The following is a 19365-nucleotide window of genomic DNA, read 5'->3' as shown; positions in this document are numbered from 1 at the left end:
AAAAATACTGATTGAGCAAACAAAATTGATATTTATTTGGTTTTTGCTTCATTTTCTTATAAATTCATTCCCACAACTACTGGCCTCTTCTATGTGCCAGGCACTGTGGGGAGTATAAAGAGGAGAAAGGCCCTCTCTTTAAGCCCTCAGGGCATAATGCAGAAGGAAAAGGACACATTCCACTGACTATAAGGGATTGGAACAGGGTATTGGTGATGCAGGGGTAGAATGGTCATCTCCCATGGGAGAGACAGAGGTTCGGTTCCCGGCTGATGGCCCTGACGCACGGCCACTACCTGTCTGTTAGTGGAGGCTTGTATGTTGCTGTGATGCTGAACGGGTTTCAGCAGAACTTCCAGAGTAAGATGGGAGGCTCGAAAGAAAGACCTGATGGTCTTCTGAAAATCAGCCCATGGAAACCCAGTGGAGCACAATGGCCTGATCCCCAGTCGGTCTTAGAGATGGTGCAGGACCAGTCATTGTTTTGTTCCATTGTGCAGGGGTATCAATGAGTCAGGGACTGACCCCAAAGCAGCAAACAACAACACAAGGGGTGGCAATGCAGACTGTGATAGAGGTTCAAGCCAGTGTCCAAGGAGAGCAGGGGAAGAGTGACCCCCCTGGTGGCGCTTCCTCTATCGTCAATGAGATTGCTCTTCTGATCTTGACAATATTCCAGTCAATGGATGGGTGAGCCCAAGTAATCACACAGGTGCATGGCAGCATGCATCTGCTCTAGCCTACTCAAAGTTCACGCCGGAGGGCACTGAGGTTTCAGGAAACGTGATGTGATGTTAGCGCATAAGTTTGCCACTCTAACCGCAACCCTGTGGGCATGAGTTAATCCAAAACACCCAGCACCCACTGTAACCCAGGCACTGTGCTGGGCGCCAAGGGTAGATGCAGAGCAAGGCTCAGTCTCTTCCCGCAAGGAGGTAACTGAACAGACTTGTGAACAAGTAGACAGTGGGCACATTAAATGGAGAGTGGTAAGTGAAACAAAGAAGGAATAGCAAAATTTCTGTTAAGAAAGCATATTGGAGCAATGCTTAACCCAGCCTGGGCTGGGATTTTTGGTGAAGGAGCCAGGGGAGGCTTTCTAGATATTTGAATAGAGAAATAAAATTAGGAATTTTCTAAATCAAGGGAGAAGCCATGGCAGGGGTGGGGAACAAAGTAAGACCTTCTAGAAAGAAGACAAAACCTACACAAGGTCCAGTTGTGAGAGAGAGAGCCTGAGAACATACAGGCCCACAAGTAGTTCAGCCTGACTGAAAACAAGGGGGCTAGGGGATTAAAGGAAGAGGGATAAGTATGAAGAGATAACTGTGGTGCTTTCCTTTAAAATCATATGTATTTTGATTTTGACAGTTTATAACACAAAAGATAATGTGAAAATATATACTAAAAATATATGACTTCTGATAAAAAAAAATATATGACTTCTGATACAATACACTAGATATCTAATTAAGGAGCCTTGATGGAGCAATGGTTAAGTGCTGGGCTGCTAACAAAAAGGTCTGCGGCTCAAACCCACAAGCCACTCAGTGGGAAAAAAGAACTGGCAATCTACTCCCATAAAGATTAAAGGTTGGAAAACCTATGGGGCAGTTCCACTCATATAGGGTCACTATGAGTTGGAATTATCTCCGTGGCACATAACAATAACAGACAACAAATACCTAATTATCTTTTTTTTTAAGTAAATCATCACTTTATTAAAATATAGGGCACGTATCTCTTGATGTCAGCCAGAGTAGGTATGAGGAATTAAGTCTGAGTTCCAGACCAGGTGAGAGGCAGACTTTTAGCAGGACCTCCAGTCTGGAAAGCAGGCCGGGGTCAGATTTGAGAAAACAGAGTCACTAGAGACAATAACCAAACGACTATTCATAACTGGAGCCCAAAGACTAAAGAGAGTAAAACATGAAGTAAGATAAAGTTTTTGAGTCTTGGACAAGTGAATTCCACTCTGGGCCAGTGCTTTTGATTTTATTAAATAAGGTAAGCATTGTGGTTAGTAATTCTCAACTATTTTTTTCTTTTTTTTAAGCAATGAAACCCATTTTTTTTAACTAAACATCGTGTGTATTTAATGCATAATATTTTATATACTAGAAGCACAAACAGAGCAGAGCCCAGAGCTCTGCAGTCTCTTGCCCCACAGTGACCCTTGAAGAACCTCTGAATAACCTAGTATCCCCAGGAAAACAGGTTTAGAAGCACAGGGGAATGTTCTTTCTGGTTCTCACCTTGTGCTTCTGTGGTTTGGAGGTAGGCCAGCGCTGAGATGAGGGAGATTCATAGACTTCCTTCTTTCCCTGTCAGAAGTAGTTTTAAATCAGTGTAAAATAATATAAATAATATAAAGTGGTATAAAATGGGGAGTTTACCTATGAATTGGGAAACCAGAAGCAAGTAAAAGACTAGGCGAGCATTGTATTTTTTGCAACTTCTTTCCAAAAATAAATACCGTTTTGTAAAACCTAATGATATCATGACCCCCTTTATTGAAAATTACGTATATCTACATAAATACAAGTTGAAATACTATAAATAGAATTGGAAACATTGAAATAATTAAAAAAGAACAATTATGGTACAGTTCTACATCATGTATTTTGTTGCATTTTGGGAAAATTATTAATAATTTTTTTTTTATTAATAAAGGTGAGCCTGATTCCAAATGATGCTTTTTTTTTTTTTTTAAGGCAGGTAGGGAAGGAGAAAAACACAAAAGGGAATGAAACTGGAGACATAAAATGTGAGGGTAGACCCAAGAGGGTGCTGCAAAGAGTTGTGTTACTGTCAGGAACCAGACTAGTCCCATCAAAGAGTGGGACTTGGGGGAAGAAATATAGGTAGTGGACATTACTCAAAATAAACTGGAGTGGCAACATTGCCGTTGTGACCGGTGTGTGTGGAACCGACTAATCTATCAACAGTATCTCTTCTACATAGTAATGGTAAGCATGTAGAGATTGTTTCTACTGGCACAGTACCGACAATGTTTGCTCTATTACATAGGAGGAAATATAGAAAGTTGTATAAATAAGTACATACAATTTGGAGCCTGTGGTGGACACTGTGATGTTATGTCCAGATGTCCCTTAAGGGAAGACTTGTTCCTCCAACTTCTGAGATTGTCGTCAGCAGACAGCCTCCAACTCTCCATCATATAAAGGTTGACTCATCTAGACGTAGCCACCTCATACCAGGTCTCATATCCAATGGCTGGTTGAGACTGAGGTATGGAATCCTGGCCACTTTGGCCCATGCAGACAACTCCAATGGGCGATTACAGAGCTCCTCTTTAGGTTGGCTGTGGCCGTATACCACAGATGGGCTTCTCCCTCTGCCCAAACCTGCATCCTTCAACTCCGCTCCAGAGGACACTCCCTAATAAACATCCTCAATGTTAAATGCCATCTCAGAGTCTGCTTCCTGGAAAACAACTTATGATAGTGTTTGTGGAAGGTGGAGTGAATGATATCTGGATAGGAACAAAGGGAACAAAGAGTAAAACTTATTTAAATTAAATACAAATAAAGGAGGCTCTATACATTTTTTTTTTATACTGTAGCTGATAATGACAGTATGCCCCTGAGTAATGGTTATCATTAATCCATTTAAATGCACCTTATTGTTTTTGTTGTCAGGTGCCATCCAGTTGGTTCCAACTCACAGTGACACTATGCACAACACAATGAAACACTGCCCAGTCCTGAGCCATCCTTACAATTGTTGTTATGCTTGAGCTCATTGTTGCAGCCACTGTGTCAATCCACCTCGTTGAGGGTCTTCCTCTTTTCTGCTGACCCTGCACTTTGCCAAGCATGATGTCCTTCTCCAAGGAATGATCCCTCCTGACAACATGTCCAAAGTATGTAAGACGCAGTCTTGCCATCTTTGCTTCTAAGGAGCATTCTGGTTGTACTTCTTCCAAGACAGATTTGTTTGTTCTTTTGGCAGTCCATGGTATATATTCAATATTCTTCGTCAACACCACAATTCAAAGGCGTCAATTCTTCTTCGGTCTTCCTTATTCATTGTCCAGTTTTCACATGCATATGATGGGATTGAAAATACCATGGCTGTTGATTGTAGATCCAAGTAAAATGAAATCCTTGACAACTTCGATCTTTTCTCTGTATATCATAATGTTGCTCACTGGTTGAGTTGTGAGGATTTTTGTTTTCTTTATGTTGAGGTGTAATCCATACTGAAGGCTGTGGTCTTTCATCTTCATTAGTAAGTGCTTCAAGTCCTCTTCACTTCCAGCAAGCAAAGTTGTGTCATCTGCATAACGCAGGTTGTTAATGAGTCTTCCTCCAATCCTCATGCCCTGTTCTTCTTCATATAGTCTAGCTTCTCGGATTATTTGCTCAGCATACAGATTGAATAGATATGGTGGAAGAATACAACCCTGATGCACACCTTTCCTGACTTTAAACCAATCAGTATCCCCTTGTTCTGTCTGAACAACTGCCTCTTGATCTATGTAAAGGTTCCTCATGAGCATAATTAAGTGTTCTGGAATTCCCATTCTTTGCAATGTTATCCATAATTAGTTATGATGCACACATAGTCAAATGCCTTTGCATCATCAATAAAACAGAGGTAAACATCCTTCTGGTATTCTCTGCTTTCAACCAGGATCCATCTGACATCAGCAATGATATCCCTGGTTCCACGTCCTCTTCTGAAACTGGCCTGAATTTCTGGCAGTTCTCTGACATACTGCTGCAGCCGTTTTTGAATGATCTTCAGCAGAATTTTGCTTACATGTGATATTACTGATATTGTTCTGTAATTTCCACATTCGGTTGGATCACCTTTCTTGGGAATAGGCATAAATATGGATCTCTTCCAGTCAGTTGGCCAGGAAGCTGTCTTCCATATTTCTTGGCATAGATGAGTGAGCACCTCCAGCGCTGCATCTGTTTGTTGACACATCTCAATTGATATTTCATCAATTCCTGGAGCCTTGTTTTTTGCCAATGCCTTCAGAGCAGCTTGGACTTCTTCCTTCAGTACCATGAGTTCCTGATCATATGCCACCTCTTGAAATGGCTGAGCATCAACTAATTCTTTTTGGTATAATGAGTCTGTGTACTCCTTCCATCTTCTTTTGATGCTTCCTGCGTCGTTTAATATTTTCCCCGTAGAATCCTTAACTATTGCAACTCGAGGCTTGAATTTTTTCCTTAGTTCTTAAAGTTTGAGAAACGCCGATTGTGTTCTTCCCTTTTGGTTTTCCATCTCTAGCTCTTTGCACATGTCATTATAATACTTTACTTTGTCTTCTCGAGACGCCCTTTGAAATCTTCTGTTCAGTTCTTTTACTTCATCAATTCTTCCTTTTGCTTTAGCTGCTCGACGCTCAAGAGCAAGTTTCAGAGTCTTCTCTGACATCCATCTTGGTCTTCTCTTTCTTTCCTGTCTTTTCAATGTCCTCTTGCTTTCTTCATGGATGATGTCCTTGATGTCATTCCACAACTCATCTGGTCTTTGGTCACTAGTGTTCAATGCATCAAATCTATTCTTCAGATGGTCTCTAAATTCAGGTGAGATATACTCAAGGTCATATTTTGGCTCTCGTGGACTTGCTCTGATTTTCTTCAGTTTCAGCTTGATCTTGCATATGAGCAATTGATGGTCTGTTCCACAGTCGGCCCCTGGCCTTGTTCTGACTGATGATATTGAGCTTTTCCATCAGCTCTTTCCACAGATGTAGTCAATTTGATTTCTGTGTGTTCCATCTGGTGAGGTCCATGTGTATAGTCACCGTTTATGTTGGCGAAAGAAGGTATTTGCAATGAAGAAGTCGCTGGTCTTGCAAAATTCTATCAGCCGGGGGGGGGCTCATCTTCCAGCACTATATCGGACAATGTTACACTGCTATTCATAATGTTTTCACTAGCTAATGATTTTCAGAAGTAGACTGCAGAGTCATTCCTAGTCTGTCTTAGTCTGGAAGCTCAGCAGAAACCTGCCTTCCGTGGGTGACCCTGCTTGTATCTGAATACCAGTGGCATAGCTTCCAGCATGACAGCAACACGCAAGCCCCCACAGTATGACAAACTGACAGACATGGGGGTAAATGCAGCTAAGGTCTCAAAAGGACAGTTGCTACTGTTATAATTAGCATTAAACACTATGTGAATAATAATATTATCAAGAAAACTGTTATTTCCATTTCAGTTCCTTATGTAAATTGAAGTCTTTTTTTTTTTTTTTTTTTTACATATAATGAGGAAACCGAACTTCAAAGAAGTTAAGCGGTATGCCCAAGGTCACACAGTAAATAATAAAAGTTCAACTAAGACCCTGGCTCCATATTGTGTGCTTTTACTCAAATTCTCTATAAAATATTCCCAAGTTGATAAGTAGGGCAGTAATGTCATCCAAGAGCAAATTCATGGTTAACTAAGTCCAGTGCAGTTTTAGGTATCTGTATCAGTATAGCCACAGTTGTGAGTGAGAGTCTGTCTGAGGGTGGACAGGGAGAGAGATTCCTAAGATCAGTGCACTGGGCCCTTTTGGCATTTTTCCTAGAGCTGCCATAAACAATTACTATAAATGTGGTGGCTTAAAACAGCAGAAATTTATTCTTTCACAGTTGTGGAGGCTAGAAGTCTGAAGCCAAGGTGCCAGCAGGGCTGTGCTCCCTCTGAAGTCTTTAGAGGAAAATCCTTCCTTACATCATCCAGCTTTGGTGGCTCCTAGCATTCCTTGGCTCATGGCAACATAACTCCAGCCTCTGACTGCATCTCCACATGGCCTTCTCTGTGTCTCTGCCTCCTCAGGGTCTGTTTGTCTCTACATATACAAACATCCCTTTCCCATCATTTGGGGTGAGCCCTAAATCCAGGTTGATTTCATCTAGGGATTCCAACTAATTAAGCCTGCAAAGATCACCTCTTTCCAAATAAGGTCACATTCTGAGGCGGACATGACATAACACCTCATAGAATGTGATATTTAAGAAACTCTTGGACCAAAGCACTGGGGTGAATCAGGAAAGGCTTCCTGGGCTCTGTGTCAGTTTAAGGATTTGACAGAGTTTGGCCAATTAAACTTTGCCAGGGAGTCCTGTTATTCATTGTTTTCTAATTTTATTATCAGTTTTTCAAGAATACAATCACATTTAGCCATGAAATGTTTTAACATCTTTATACAAGCACAAGCAATTTCAAAATCCAACCTGTTGCCTTTATGAAGGTGCATATAACAACTGTAAGACTTCAGCCCACCTTTCACAGCGCCACTTCCACTAATATATTCAGCTTAGCTGTCCCACTGTTTCTTGAAACTATTCCCCATTTTTTTGAAGTAGAAATCACACTCCATTTCTCCTTCCTGCTATTTTTCTCCTTAAGCTGGGGTGATTTGTGTTTCCTTGCCTTTGCCATTCTTTGTTTAGTGCTTGCCTCTTCAACGCCGCGGGAATCATTTTCATTATAGGTTTTGTTTGCTCTGTTCTTATGGAATCTTGATAGCTGCTCTTCAGGAAGTCATTCCATATGCGTTTGTTCCTTAAGTCAACAGTATCTCTTAACACTGCAGTGTCATTTGGGGAGATATTAACATTCAACGTCAGTACTGTATATAGGCCAACTCATCTCATTTCTAGCCAGCAGACATCAGAGCATACAAGCCAAGGGCACCCTACATCAGAACTGCTGTGCTACGTCTTTTTTCCCCTGTAGGTAATAGAACATATGTGCTTTCTTTGTTTTTTTTTTTTTTTCCCCCCTCCAAACAACTTGAATCTTTTTTTGGTCACTGTTATTAATTATATTTTAACTCGAATAATATATCTGCAAAATGTGGAAAAGTTATAAATGGCATCAGTTTCTTAAAATAGTAAAGTTTTTAGAAAAAGTTGTGAATAGTAAGCATCTATTTATGTCTTCAGAGCCCTGGTCTGCAGTTCGAATCCACCAGCTGCTCCTTGGAAACCTTATGGGGCACTTCTATCTGTCCTGTACAGTCACTATAAACTTGATGGCAATGGGATTTATGTCTTCAAATGTTAGGGTAGAGAAAAGGAGTTGGGGGAAGAAGGGAGAGAGAGAAAGACGGAAGACCACCTGATCTGCTTTAGCTTTCGAGGGAAGTTGGCGTCTGCTTCCTGAGTGCCTTGAAGTCGCTGCTTCTCAGAATCTCAAGCGGAGAAAGAGCTGCACTTCAGTCATAGCTCTGCTGCTGAGGACACTGAGCATCCAAGTCATTCACTTGGGAAAGAAAGGTGATCCTTGCCTTTGCTCTTTTTAGAGATTTTGATAAAAGAATTTTCGGTCTCAAAATAGCCCATTCCTGTACACTACTGATTCAACAAAGAGCCACAGTTCCACATCTACATTGTGAAAAAAAATCACCCTAAGTGTAATAAGAACAGAAAGGGGTATAGTGATTCATTGGAAACGTTGCAATTTACCAGTGTCCTCAGTTTTTCCTTTTCACCTATTCCATGTGAAATGAATCTGTCTGTAAGGAAATAAAGCTTCGATTGTGAAACTAATTTGACACTATCTTAAAATCTCATCTGGATTCGTTAAAAGAGAGGGAGAAGTTCTATTTCTGTGTCTGAGAGCAAAAGGGAGAGCTCTCTCTGATAAATGTGATAGAAAAATATTATTTTACATATTTTTAAAATCTTAATTCTTCTTACTATTTTAAAGAAAACTAGGTGTGTAGATAATTAATGCAAGACATTGACTCAAACTGTGTATTTTCTGATGGAATGCAAATCACATGCCTCCCTGAAAAGAAAGTAAAAACAACTATTAGGACTTAGAAAAAAACTGATTTTCAATAAAATGAGTAAGTCCTTAAATTATGTTAGCACTTCATATGATAAATTTTTTAGACTCATGAAAACGTAACTATTATATCATTTGTTATCTTATTTTCATTGCAATGATGTCACGCAGGAGGTAGCAAAGACTTCAGCATAAATAAATAGATGCATGCATAAATAAAAATTTGGATATGGTAGGAACACTGTCCATCTCTGGTCTCAGAGAAATCCGCAGAACCTCTCCGATGCTTCCTTCTCAGAGAGGTGGCCAGAGGGGAAGTGGAAGTTAATGAATGTTGCCTGCTAGGTCTTTTCATTTGCTCTTTATTGCATAGAATTTATTTTTCCCAATTCTGGGTGTTTTCTCTTGGATCTCTCTAATTCTGCATATTTCGTTCTTCTCTCTTTCTTAATTCTATTTCAACTAGCTAACCAGTTGCCACTGGGCCGACTCTGACTTTGGGCAACCCCAGTCGTGTCAGAGTAGAACTGTGCTCTATGTGGTTTTCAATGGCTGAGTTTACAGAAGTAGATCACAAGCCTATCTTCCGAGGTGCCTCTGGATGGATTCAAACCCCCAACCATTCAGTTAGTAGCTGAGTGCGTTAACTGTTGGCACCACACAGGGATGCTAGCTCTGGCTTTGTTTTTAAATAAAAAAAAAAAAAAAAAATTTTTTTTTAATAGAAGACTCTTATTATGAATAATGCTGCTGTAAAATTCATGTGTAAGTTTTTGTGTAGACATATGTTATCATTTCTCTTAGATATATACATAGGAATGGAATTGCTGGGTCATAGAGTATGTCTATATTTAGCACATTGAGAAACTGCCAACTTTTCTCAAAAGTGGCTGTGCCATTTTATATTTCCACCAGCAGTGTATGAGGGTTACAATTTTTTTACATTCTTAGCAACACTTATTATTGTCTGCTTTTTATTTTAACTATACTATTGTTGTGTGCCATCGAGTCGTTCACAACTCCTGGCAACCCTACATGACAGCCTAGAACTACCCCATAGGGTTTTGTAGACTGTAATCTTTATGGGAGCAGATCACCAGGTGTTTTCTCCTGAGGAGTAGCTGGTGGGTTCAAAGCTGACCTTTTGGTTAGCAGATAAGCACTTAATCAGTGCACCACCAGGGCTCCTTTTAAACATCCTAGTAGGTTTGAGGAAACCCTGGCGGAATCGACTCGACGGCACTGGGGTTTTTTTTTAGTAGGTTTGAACCCACCCAACGGCTCCAGGGGAGAAAAGATCTGGTAATCTGCTTCCATAAAAATTACTACCATTGGGGTAGTTCTACTCTGTCATATATGAGTCAGACTCAACTTGATGACACAAAACTGCACCAAAAATCTGTTGCCATCAAGTCAAGTCAATTCCAACTCATAGTGACCCTATACGGCAGGTGCGCAATGGCACTTATTGGATTCTTATTTGTACTTCCCCGAAGACTAATGATGTTGAGCTTCTTTTCATGTCTTTATTGACTGTATTTCTTAGTTGCAGAAAGGTCTATTCAAATCCTTTGCCCATTTTTAATTGGGTTAGCTGTCTTTTTATTGTTAAGTTGTGAGAATTCTTTATATATTCTCAATATAATTCTTTTGTCATATTCGGTTGATTCTCATTATTCACAGTAATTTACGTTCTATAAAGTCTCCTGAACATTGCATTACAGAATGCCAAATGTGCATTGTGTTTTGGGTACCTCAGATTTTTGCTGCTCTGTGCGTGTACACACCTGTGAACGACTAGGAAAGTTTTGTGAGCATTGATTTAGGAGTTAAAAAATTTTAACAAGTAAGTGAATTTACAAATACGGAATATGTGAATAATGAGGATCAACTGTATATAATTTGAGAATATTTTCTTCATTCTGTAGGTTGTTTTTTCACTTTCTGGTTGGTGTCCATTGACATGCAAAAAAGTTTTTAATTTTGATAAAATCAAATTTATTTATTTTTTCTGTTTACCTGTGCTTTGGTATCATATCCAAGAAAATATGCCTAACCAAAGGTGTATGGATTCAAATTACTGTCTAGTGTCCTTTCATTTAAGCCTGAAGGCTCCTTTAGTATTTCTTATAGAACAGTCCTGCTAGCAACACATTCTCTAAGTTTTTGTTTATCTGGAAATGTCTTAATTTCTCCTTCATTTTTGAAGGAATGTTTAGCTAGATATAGAAATATAGAATTCATGGTTGACATTTTTTTCTTCCAGCAGTTGGAAGATATTCTACTGTCTTCCGGTCTCCATGATTTCTGATGATAAGTCAGTTGTTAATCTTACTAAGAATCCCATTGTGATAACTCATTTTTCTTTTGCTGCTGTCAAGATTTTCTTTTGGTCTTTGGCTTTCATTACTTTGACTGAGATCTGTCTAGTTGTGGATGTTTTTGAGTTTATTCTACTTGGAATTCATTGCACTTCCTGAATGTGTGTGTCAACATTTTTCATCATATTTGGGAAGTTTCTGACCACTATTTCTTCAAAGGTTTTTCTGCCTCTTTCTTTCTGTTCGCCTTCTAGGACTCCCATTATACATATGTTGGCACACTTGATTATGCTTGATAGTGTCACACAGATATCTGAAGGTTTTTTCTTTTTTTCAGCTTCACAGTCTGAAAAATCTCTACTGTCCTATCTTCAAGACTGCTGATTCTTTCTATCGCCAACTCAAATATGTTGTTAGGCTACTCTAAAAATCCATTGCTGTTGAGTTGATTCTGACTCATAGCAACCCTATAAGATAGAGTAGAACTGCCCCATAGGGTTTCCAAGGAGTGGCTATTAGACTTGTACTGCCAACCTTTTGGTTAGCAGCTGAGCTCTTAACCACTGTGCAACCAGGGCTCCTAGGCTACGCCAGAGAATAAAATTCTGGTGAATTTTATATTTCATTTATCCTACTTTCAACTCCAGAATTTCTATTTGGTTATTAAATGTACACACGTTCTATCTCATCATTTATTTTGTGAGACATTGCTGTCATACTTTATTTTTTTCTACATGGTTTCCTTTAGTTCATTGAACATATTTATAATAGCTGATTTAGTGTCTTTGTCTACTAATTCCAAAATGTTGGGTCCCACAGGGTCACTTTCTGTTGGCAGCATTTTTGTGTGCATATGTGGCATACTTCGCTATGTCTTTCCATATCTAATAATTTTTAGTTGAAAACTGGAAATTTTAGATAATATTTTGTAACAACTGTGGTAACAGATTCTACCACATTCCCCAAAGTTTTTGTGGTTGCTTTTTTCTCTTTTGTATTTTTGCTTGCTTTTGTTGTTACTGATTATTTGTTTAGTGACCTTCCTGGAGTACTTTTGTAGATTCTGTATTCCCTGCAGAGTGTGGCCACTGAGTTTGCCTTAAGCATTCTTTTTAAAGTTCTCGTTTTTATTTTTAAGCCTGGCTTCCCAGAGTTAAACTTGGGTCAGTACAATTTAGTGGTCAGCCAATGATTAGTCAGAAGATTTTCTTAAATGCTTGCCTAAATGTATCTTCCACCCTTTGCCAAGGAGATCTGTATTAAAAAAATCATGCCTTCTAACTTCAGGTATTTCAAATTCCTAAGCAGCCTTAACTTTCTTGTTTGCACAGGGCTCAAGGTCAGCCAGAGGTCATTGACAGGTGCTTCTTGCTTTTCAAGCCTTTTATGGGCATGTGAACAGCCTTTTATATCCCCAGGAGAATGTTGGAGCTCTTCAGGATGCCCCATTGTCATCTAGCTCTCCATGATTTAAATTCTTATCCAAGCTCTTGTTTGCTCCAATTCAAATTACATCTTTGGAGCAATTGAGAAGTAGTCTGCAGTTTTCTTATGTTTTAGTATTGTCCTAGGGCTCCTCCATCCCTGCCCACAGCTGAGCTGAGCTCTGAGTCAAATCAAGTATGTACCACACTCTGAAAGTAGAGATTTCCTAGTAAGCTTCAAGTTCAGGCAAAATATTGAGTGTGTTCTGAGGATGGTGTTTTAATCTTCACAAAGAACTTTGAATTACCATGGTATTCTTCTCATTTTCAGCCAAGTGAATTACAGTCCAGAGATGAAATGATCCATTCAAGTTCATGCTGCTTTTATATAACATAGTGAGAATTTGAACCCAAGTTTTTTTTTTTTGTTTTTCCTCTCTCTCTCCTTATTCCTAGTACTATATCCTTTGCTCCATATCACAGCTGGTTTCTTTTATTACTGGTTACTTAAATCTTAGATGCCTTAAGCTGAAAGAAAATTCAGAGATTACCAGGTGCTAGCCTCTCATTTTACAGATGAAGAAACTGAGGTTCAAAGAGGTAAAGTGTCATGCTCAATTGTATTGCTAAACACTCTAACACTTACTCTTTGAACTAAACTCGTAAACAGCCACAGAGTTAATTCCATCTCATGATGACCCTCTGTGTGTCAGAGTAGAACTGTGTTACACAGGGTTTTCAATGCCTGATTTTTTTAAGAAGTAGACCCCCAGATCTTTCTTCAGAGGTGCCTCTCGGTGCACTGAAATCCTCCAACTCTTTCTTTTAGCAGCCAAGCACCTTAACTGTTTGCACAACCCAAGGACTTTATACCTACTGTTCCCAAATTGGCTAATGAGTTCCCTAAGATGTTTGTTACTGGCATGTGGAGACAAGTATTACCTTTAAATTAATTCTTATTCTGATTTGAGTCTCTGTACAGCCTAACAAGTTTTGTGATTCTAAAAATGGTAATGCTTTATTTAGCTAAATCATAGCTGTATTAGTTATCTATTGCTGTATAACAAATTTAGCATTTTAAAGCAACATATATTAGCTTGTAGTTTTTTAGGTTAGAAATCTTGGCACAGGATGACTGGGTTCTCTTGTCAGGGTCTCACATGGCCAACACAAAGCGTTGGAAGGAAACGTTCTCATCTATAGCCTAGGGTGCTCTTCCAAACTCATTCAAGTTGCCAGTAGAATTTAGTTCCTTGCAGTTGTATAATGAGGTCCCTGATTCCTTTCTGGCTGTCAGCTCTGGGCTGTTCTTAGTTCCCTGAGGCTGCTCTTAGTCTTTGCCTCCTCTATCTCCAAAGCCAATAATGAACAATATCCCTCCTATTTAATCTCTCTTACACTTTGAATCTCTCTAGGTAGAGCTTTTAAGGTCAGAATCACCTGGTTAAGTCAGATTCAACCAGGATAATCTCCCTTTCTGAAAGTCAACTGATTTTGGATTTTAATTACATCTGCAAAACCCCTTCACAGTAGTGCCTAGATTAGTGTTTGTTTGACTGAATGACTGAGAAAAGATGTGTGTATCCCAGGGAGAGAGAGTCTTTGAATTCTGCCCAAGACTGTATATATGCCTCCTTTTCTTTTAGAACTTTCTGATTCTGCTTTCCGAGAACAGTACTGAGACCACAGGTATTCACTGAATATAGTATATCACCTGACACACACTTTGAATTTCACTATACCTAGCTAGCCTCATTGAGGTTTAATCTAGATTTAATATAAGTATACAGAAGACAGGAGCCCTGGTGGCACAGTGATTAAGAGTTTGGCTGCTAACCAAAAGCCGGCAGTTCTAATCCACAAGCCACTCCTTGGAAACCCTATAGGGCAGCTCTACTCTGTCCTGTAGGGTCACTGTGAGTCAGAATCAACTCAACGCCAACAGATTTGGTTTTTTTGGTATACAGAAGAGACTGGCATATTGGGAGACATAAAAAGTGAAACATAAAATAAATCATATATATGTTTGTATATATATATGCATATAATTTTCCCCTTTAATCAAATTTAGTCAAATTTAAAACAATTTTTATGTTGGTTTGTTAAACACAAATTAATAAGTAAAGAAAAAATCCTATCCCCACTCTCGAAGTTTTATCTTTAGTAACAAGTGCCCTTCATACAGTTATAATTAAAAATGATCTACAAATAAGTGCTGGTAGAAGATGCCAGGTAACAATTATTACCCAAGTCCCATTTAGCATACGAGCTCTAAACAATTGACTTTCAAGCAGCCAAAGGTAAATCATTATGTCTAATTAAACAATACGGCCTCACCGTCAGGTTGACTCTAACAAGACCATTTTCTCTTTGAAGATATTGAAATGCATGAAGTATTTCCAGGGTGAAGTAAAAGTCACATTACAGAGGACATTTTTCTTTGTCACCAGAAGAAAACAAAGTGAGAAGTTCTCAAAATGCTGAATAGCAGTTTCAGTTGAAGAGTATGTTTTGGACACTCACTACACTTTAATCATTTTCTTCAGAAGTTCTAAAAGTCACCTACAATTTTTCTTTGCTTTCAGCATTTAGTGTAATTAATGTTTTGTCCTGTAATGTTGCTAAATTATATAACTATAGCACAATCAAGGACACATATCTGAATTTTATACCTTTTTTTCCATTGCTTATAAATTTTTACAATTTCTAGCAAGAGTATATGAGAGAGATAGTAGCCAAATGATGTTACAGAAAGCACTCTCCCAGAATTTAATTTCCATTTTTAAAGGTTGCATCTCCTTGCTAGGAATGCAGCTGACCACAGTTTTTAAAAAGAAATACAGTGTTCTTCATACCGTAGCTGACTATGGGTAGATTAGGATAGGCTGGAGTAACTGGGATTCCTCATCAAATTCCAGAGAAAATTGACTTTCTCTCACCTTTATCCTCCCTAGAGACTGAACTCAAGCCTTGATTGATTGTAGAAATTCTGTTCAAGCCACAAGTTAAGTCCATGACTTTGTCTGAGTGTTTCATCTCCTAAGATACACAGTCCTGTAATGACTACCCTTTCTGTTAAGTAACGAACATCTGTGTTTTCCAATTTGAGGAGTTTTTCCAGGACCCCAGGAACCCCACCTTCCTTGGGAAGTGAAGATTACTTCTGGGCTAGCTTGTGATCATTCCTAATGCCTGCTGAACCCTAGGGTCTCAGAATTTGTCCAGAGGCAATCTACAAATCAATAGCATTGAAGGCATGTACTATAGACTATAAAAATATATAGCATTGCTCTCTTAAGATAATTCAATGAACCAATAAATGTGTTGAATATAGAGAAATATGCCCTCTTTCTCTTTCACAACATTAAAGAACAATTATCATGCCCCAGGTTTTAGTAGGTCTTCTACCTGAGTCTTCCAGACAAAAGCTGGTCCTTCACTACTTTCCAGGCATTCTACTTGAATGTCCACCAAAGGGAAGCATCTTACCTCATGTGCAATCCATTCTATTATTAGATAATGACTGTTACTAATTTTTTTAATTTAGCCAAAATTTGACTTTTTATAGCTTATGGTATGTATCTACTTTAATGACCGGAGTTACACAAAGTTAATTACATCTGTCACGTATTTGAAGATGCTACCATGTTAAATATTTTACCTCTGTTTTATTTCTAACTCCCAGTGTCTGTGAAATTTATTCAGATTTCTTTTAGGAGCAATAGAAAACTCAGATAAAATTGATTAATATTTACTGAGAATCTGCTGTTGTCAAGACAATGTGCTGGAGTTGGGATGGGGGGAGGTGAATATAATAATATAACCACACTCAAGGAGTCTACAGGTAACTCTGTGAAGTATGCTAGAGTTATCCCTACACTACCATTTTTTAAAAATATATATATTTCCAAGAAGAACAAGAAAGTTTAGTTGAAGACCCAGGCCCGGCAGGATCTATGGTGCCTTTAGGTTACATCGTGATCTAATGCATTTATACAGACATTGTGTAGTATAAAGAACTACAATTTTTTTCTTCAGTTTTCAAACTGCATTCCATTCATAAAAAAAGAAAAAATCAAGTTTCTTTCCCTAAGGCTAACTTGTCAGCTTTTATAAAAGATGCTGATTCTATTGGCATCACAGACATCCGATTACATGGCGTATTTCTTCTGAAGAGCTCAAGCCACTCTAGATATTAATAGGAAACACCCTGGTAATAACAACGCCTGCATATGCAGGAGCAGAATGTAATAATTGTGATTATCTGGGAGACAATAGAAGAGCACTGACATGATTTCTCCTACTTCAGGAAGCAAAAATGAGGAATTTTGAGTTTTATTATGAGGTTATTATATTCATAAAAGAGATTACATCCTTTGTAGTTTTTGTGACTTCACATTTTAAAATTCTGTGCTAATTTTCTCTTTCATCTCAATGTGTACTTTGTAAAGGCTTAAATTAGTACATGTAAAATAATATGTAGATTTAAATTCAATTTAAGCTCCCCAGAAAAATCAATTACTTGTTTCATTCATTCTTTTAATTCATTTATTCTTTCATTCATGCCATGCCAAGCCCTGTACATATAATAGAAAAATGAAAAAGGTACAGGAAGTTCATTGTTTCATAAAGGAGCCAAGTCGGTAAATAACCATACTGAAAACATTTGGTTCAGCACTATAACAGAGGTATATTAAAGTTGCATACCAGTGGTTCAATGGAAGGATTGATAAGCCTTTCCTGAAATTATCAGGAAGCATGTCACAGAGGAAAGAACACAGAATATGTGAGATTAGACTGCTACGGAAGAAAGGAGAAAGGACTCCAACCCATTGGAGGCAACGACTGTGAGTATCTTGTCCGCTGCTGCCTTCCCAGGACCCACTGCTGTTCTTCACATGGCGTAGATTTCATTAAAATCACTTAGTGAAGGTGTGGTTTCTAGGCAATGAAAACAACAAGTGCAAAGGTGTGGAAGTGTTTGACACAGTTTGACGTAATCTCAAAACAAAAATTTTCTTAGTATTTCTAAAATACAGAGATAAAACTAGAAAGGTAGGCAGGAACCCAAATACGGAGGATTTTGCATGTTATATAGGATTTCTTGGAAAAAAAAAAAACATTTTCAGGTATTTCAGTGGATTTATTTTTTAACATGTATTTCATACACAAGTGTTTAAACATATTTCTTGCCTTGCCTTCAGAGAAAAAAAGGAAGGAAAAATAGACTAAGTGAGTGTGGGAGAAAGGGAGAGAAGAAAGAAGGAAGGAAAGGGGGAGATTAAAAAAAAGAGATTGCATTAGTAGTAGGAATTGGCCTAGATGTTGGGAAACACAGTTGAGACCACAAATTAGTTTGGGGAGAATTTAGCCTCTCCAGAATTTCAATTACTTCTACCAAAACTCCTCACCAGTACATGCAATCTAGGTAAAAACACTGTGCTTACCAAGCAACTCTGACTTTAGTACAATATCCAAGTGGTTCTTCTCCATCCCACCCCAAGATGATTGCCACACCTAAACCTCTCATATAATGGAAATTTTGAAGCCAACATTTTATTAAGAATAGGATTCAATGAACAAGTATTTGGGTGGAAGTTGAAAACTTAGGTCCCTTATGAAACTAATAAACACACATACATGCACACACACGTTTTCCCTTTCTTACAATCATAGTACCAAAGTAATAATTGTACTTGTTCTCAAAAGCTGCTGAATGATGTTGACAAATAAAATACTCAAAGTAAAACCAAGGCTTTAACTCTTAATCCATAGTAACCTTGATTTATCTAATTCAATTTTTAGGCCCTGGGAGGGGAATTACCTAACAACAACAACAATATACTTCACAGCAAAGACTTTAATAATTTTCACTTCTTAGACTGAAAACAAAGTACTGAGATTTTGCTCCAGAATTAGAGTTAGACAAACAACACAATCAATCTTTTTTTTTTTTTTTTTAAATCATGACACATTTTTACTGTGTTTTGTCTGCAATGGAAGAAATTTAATATTAGAGTGTTACTTGTGGTAATTCTTTTGTCTACTTTATGCTTTAAGGCTTAAACAGAAAGCAAATACAGCATTATTAATATTCTTCTATAAAAGATCAAAATTAACAGCTTAAATCATCTACAACCCAATTTTCCCCAGAACCTAAGTGATTCCTTCAGAGTTAGGTGCTTACAGAGGCAAATTAGTAACGAGGGGTCCCTAAAGTACCATTTGGCAATACTGTAAGCACCTAACTATAAGCACTTTATAAATTAAGGGTTGATTGCTTTACCAAGGAATTCTTCCCTGTACAAGAGATTCACCAGAGAATTTCCTTAATTAGCCAGCTCCTTCAGTGCATGTAAAATTGGGAGAGACGAAGGTGCCAGGCCTCTTAGCTCATTTTTGAAGTTTATCCTATTTCTGTTCTTAACTTCCTGGATTAAGGATGGTATTTATGCAGATTTCTTGGCTGGATCTCTTGTATAATCCAGCCCAACAAACATCCCTTGCTTGTCATTGCCTCCTAGGCTCTGGGTTAGGTCAAAGCGTATACAAGATTGAGTAATGCCCGTACCTGCATTCAAAGAACAAAAATGTGTGAATTAAACAGATACACCTGCCCTCTTCAGGAGGCCTCAACCAACTGTTTTGTGGTCACCAGAGTAACACAGAGACTGAGTCATTCATGAGAGTTTATTTTGTTCCTTTTGCTGTTGGTATCTTTAGTTTCCCTTTTTTCTTATCTCTCCAACTTTTTCTTTAGCTGGATTTATTTCACTCTATAATTCCCTCTGTCTATTAGTTTTACCTCCTCACAACACCCAGCAATCAATTATATAAAGAACTATAGTG

Source organism: Loxodonta africana, chromosome 19, assembly GCF_030014295.1.
Source record: "Loxodonta africana isolate mLoxAfr1 chromosome 19, mLoxAfr1.hap2, whole genome shotgun sequence".
Lineage (NCBI taxonomy): Eukaryota > Metazoa > Chordata > Mammalia > Proboscidea > Elephantidae > Loxodonta > Loxodonta africana.
Note: the sequence above shows the minus strand (reverse complement) of the source record.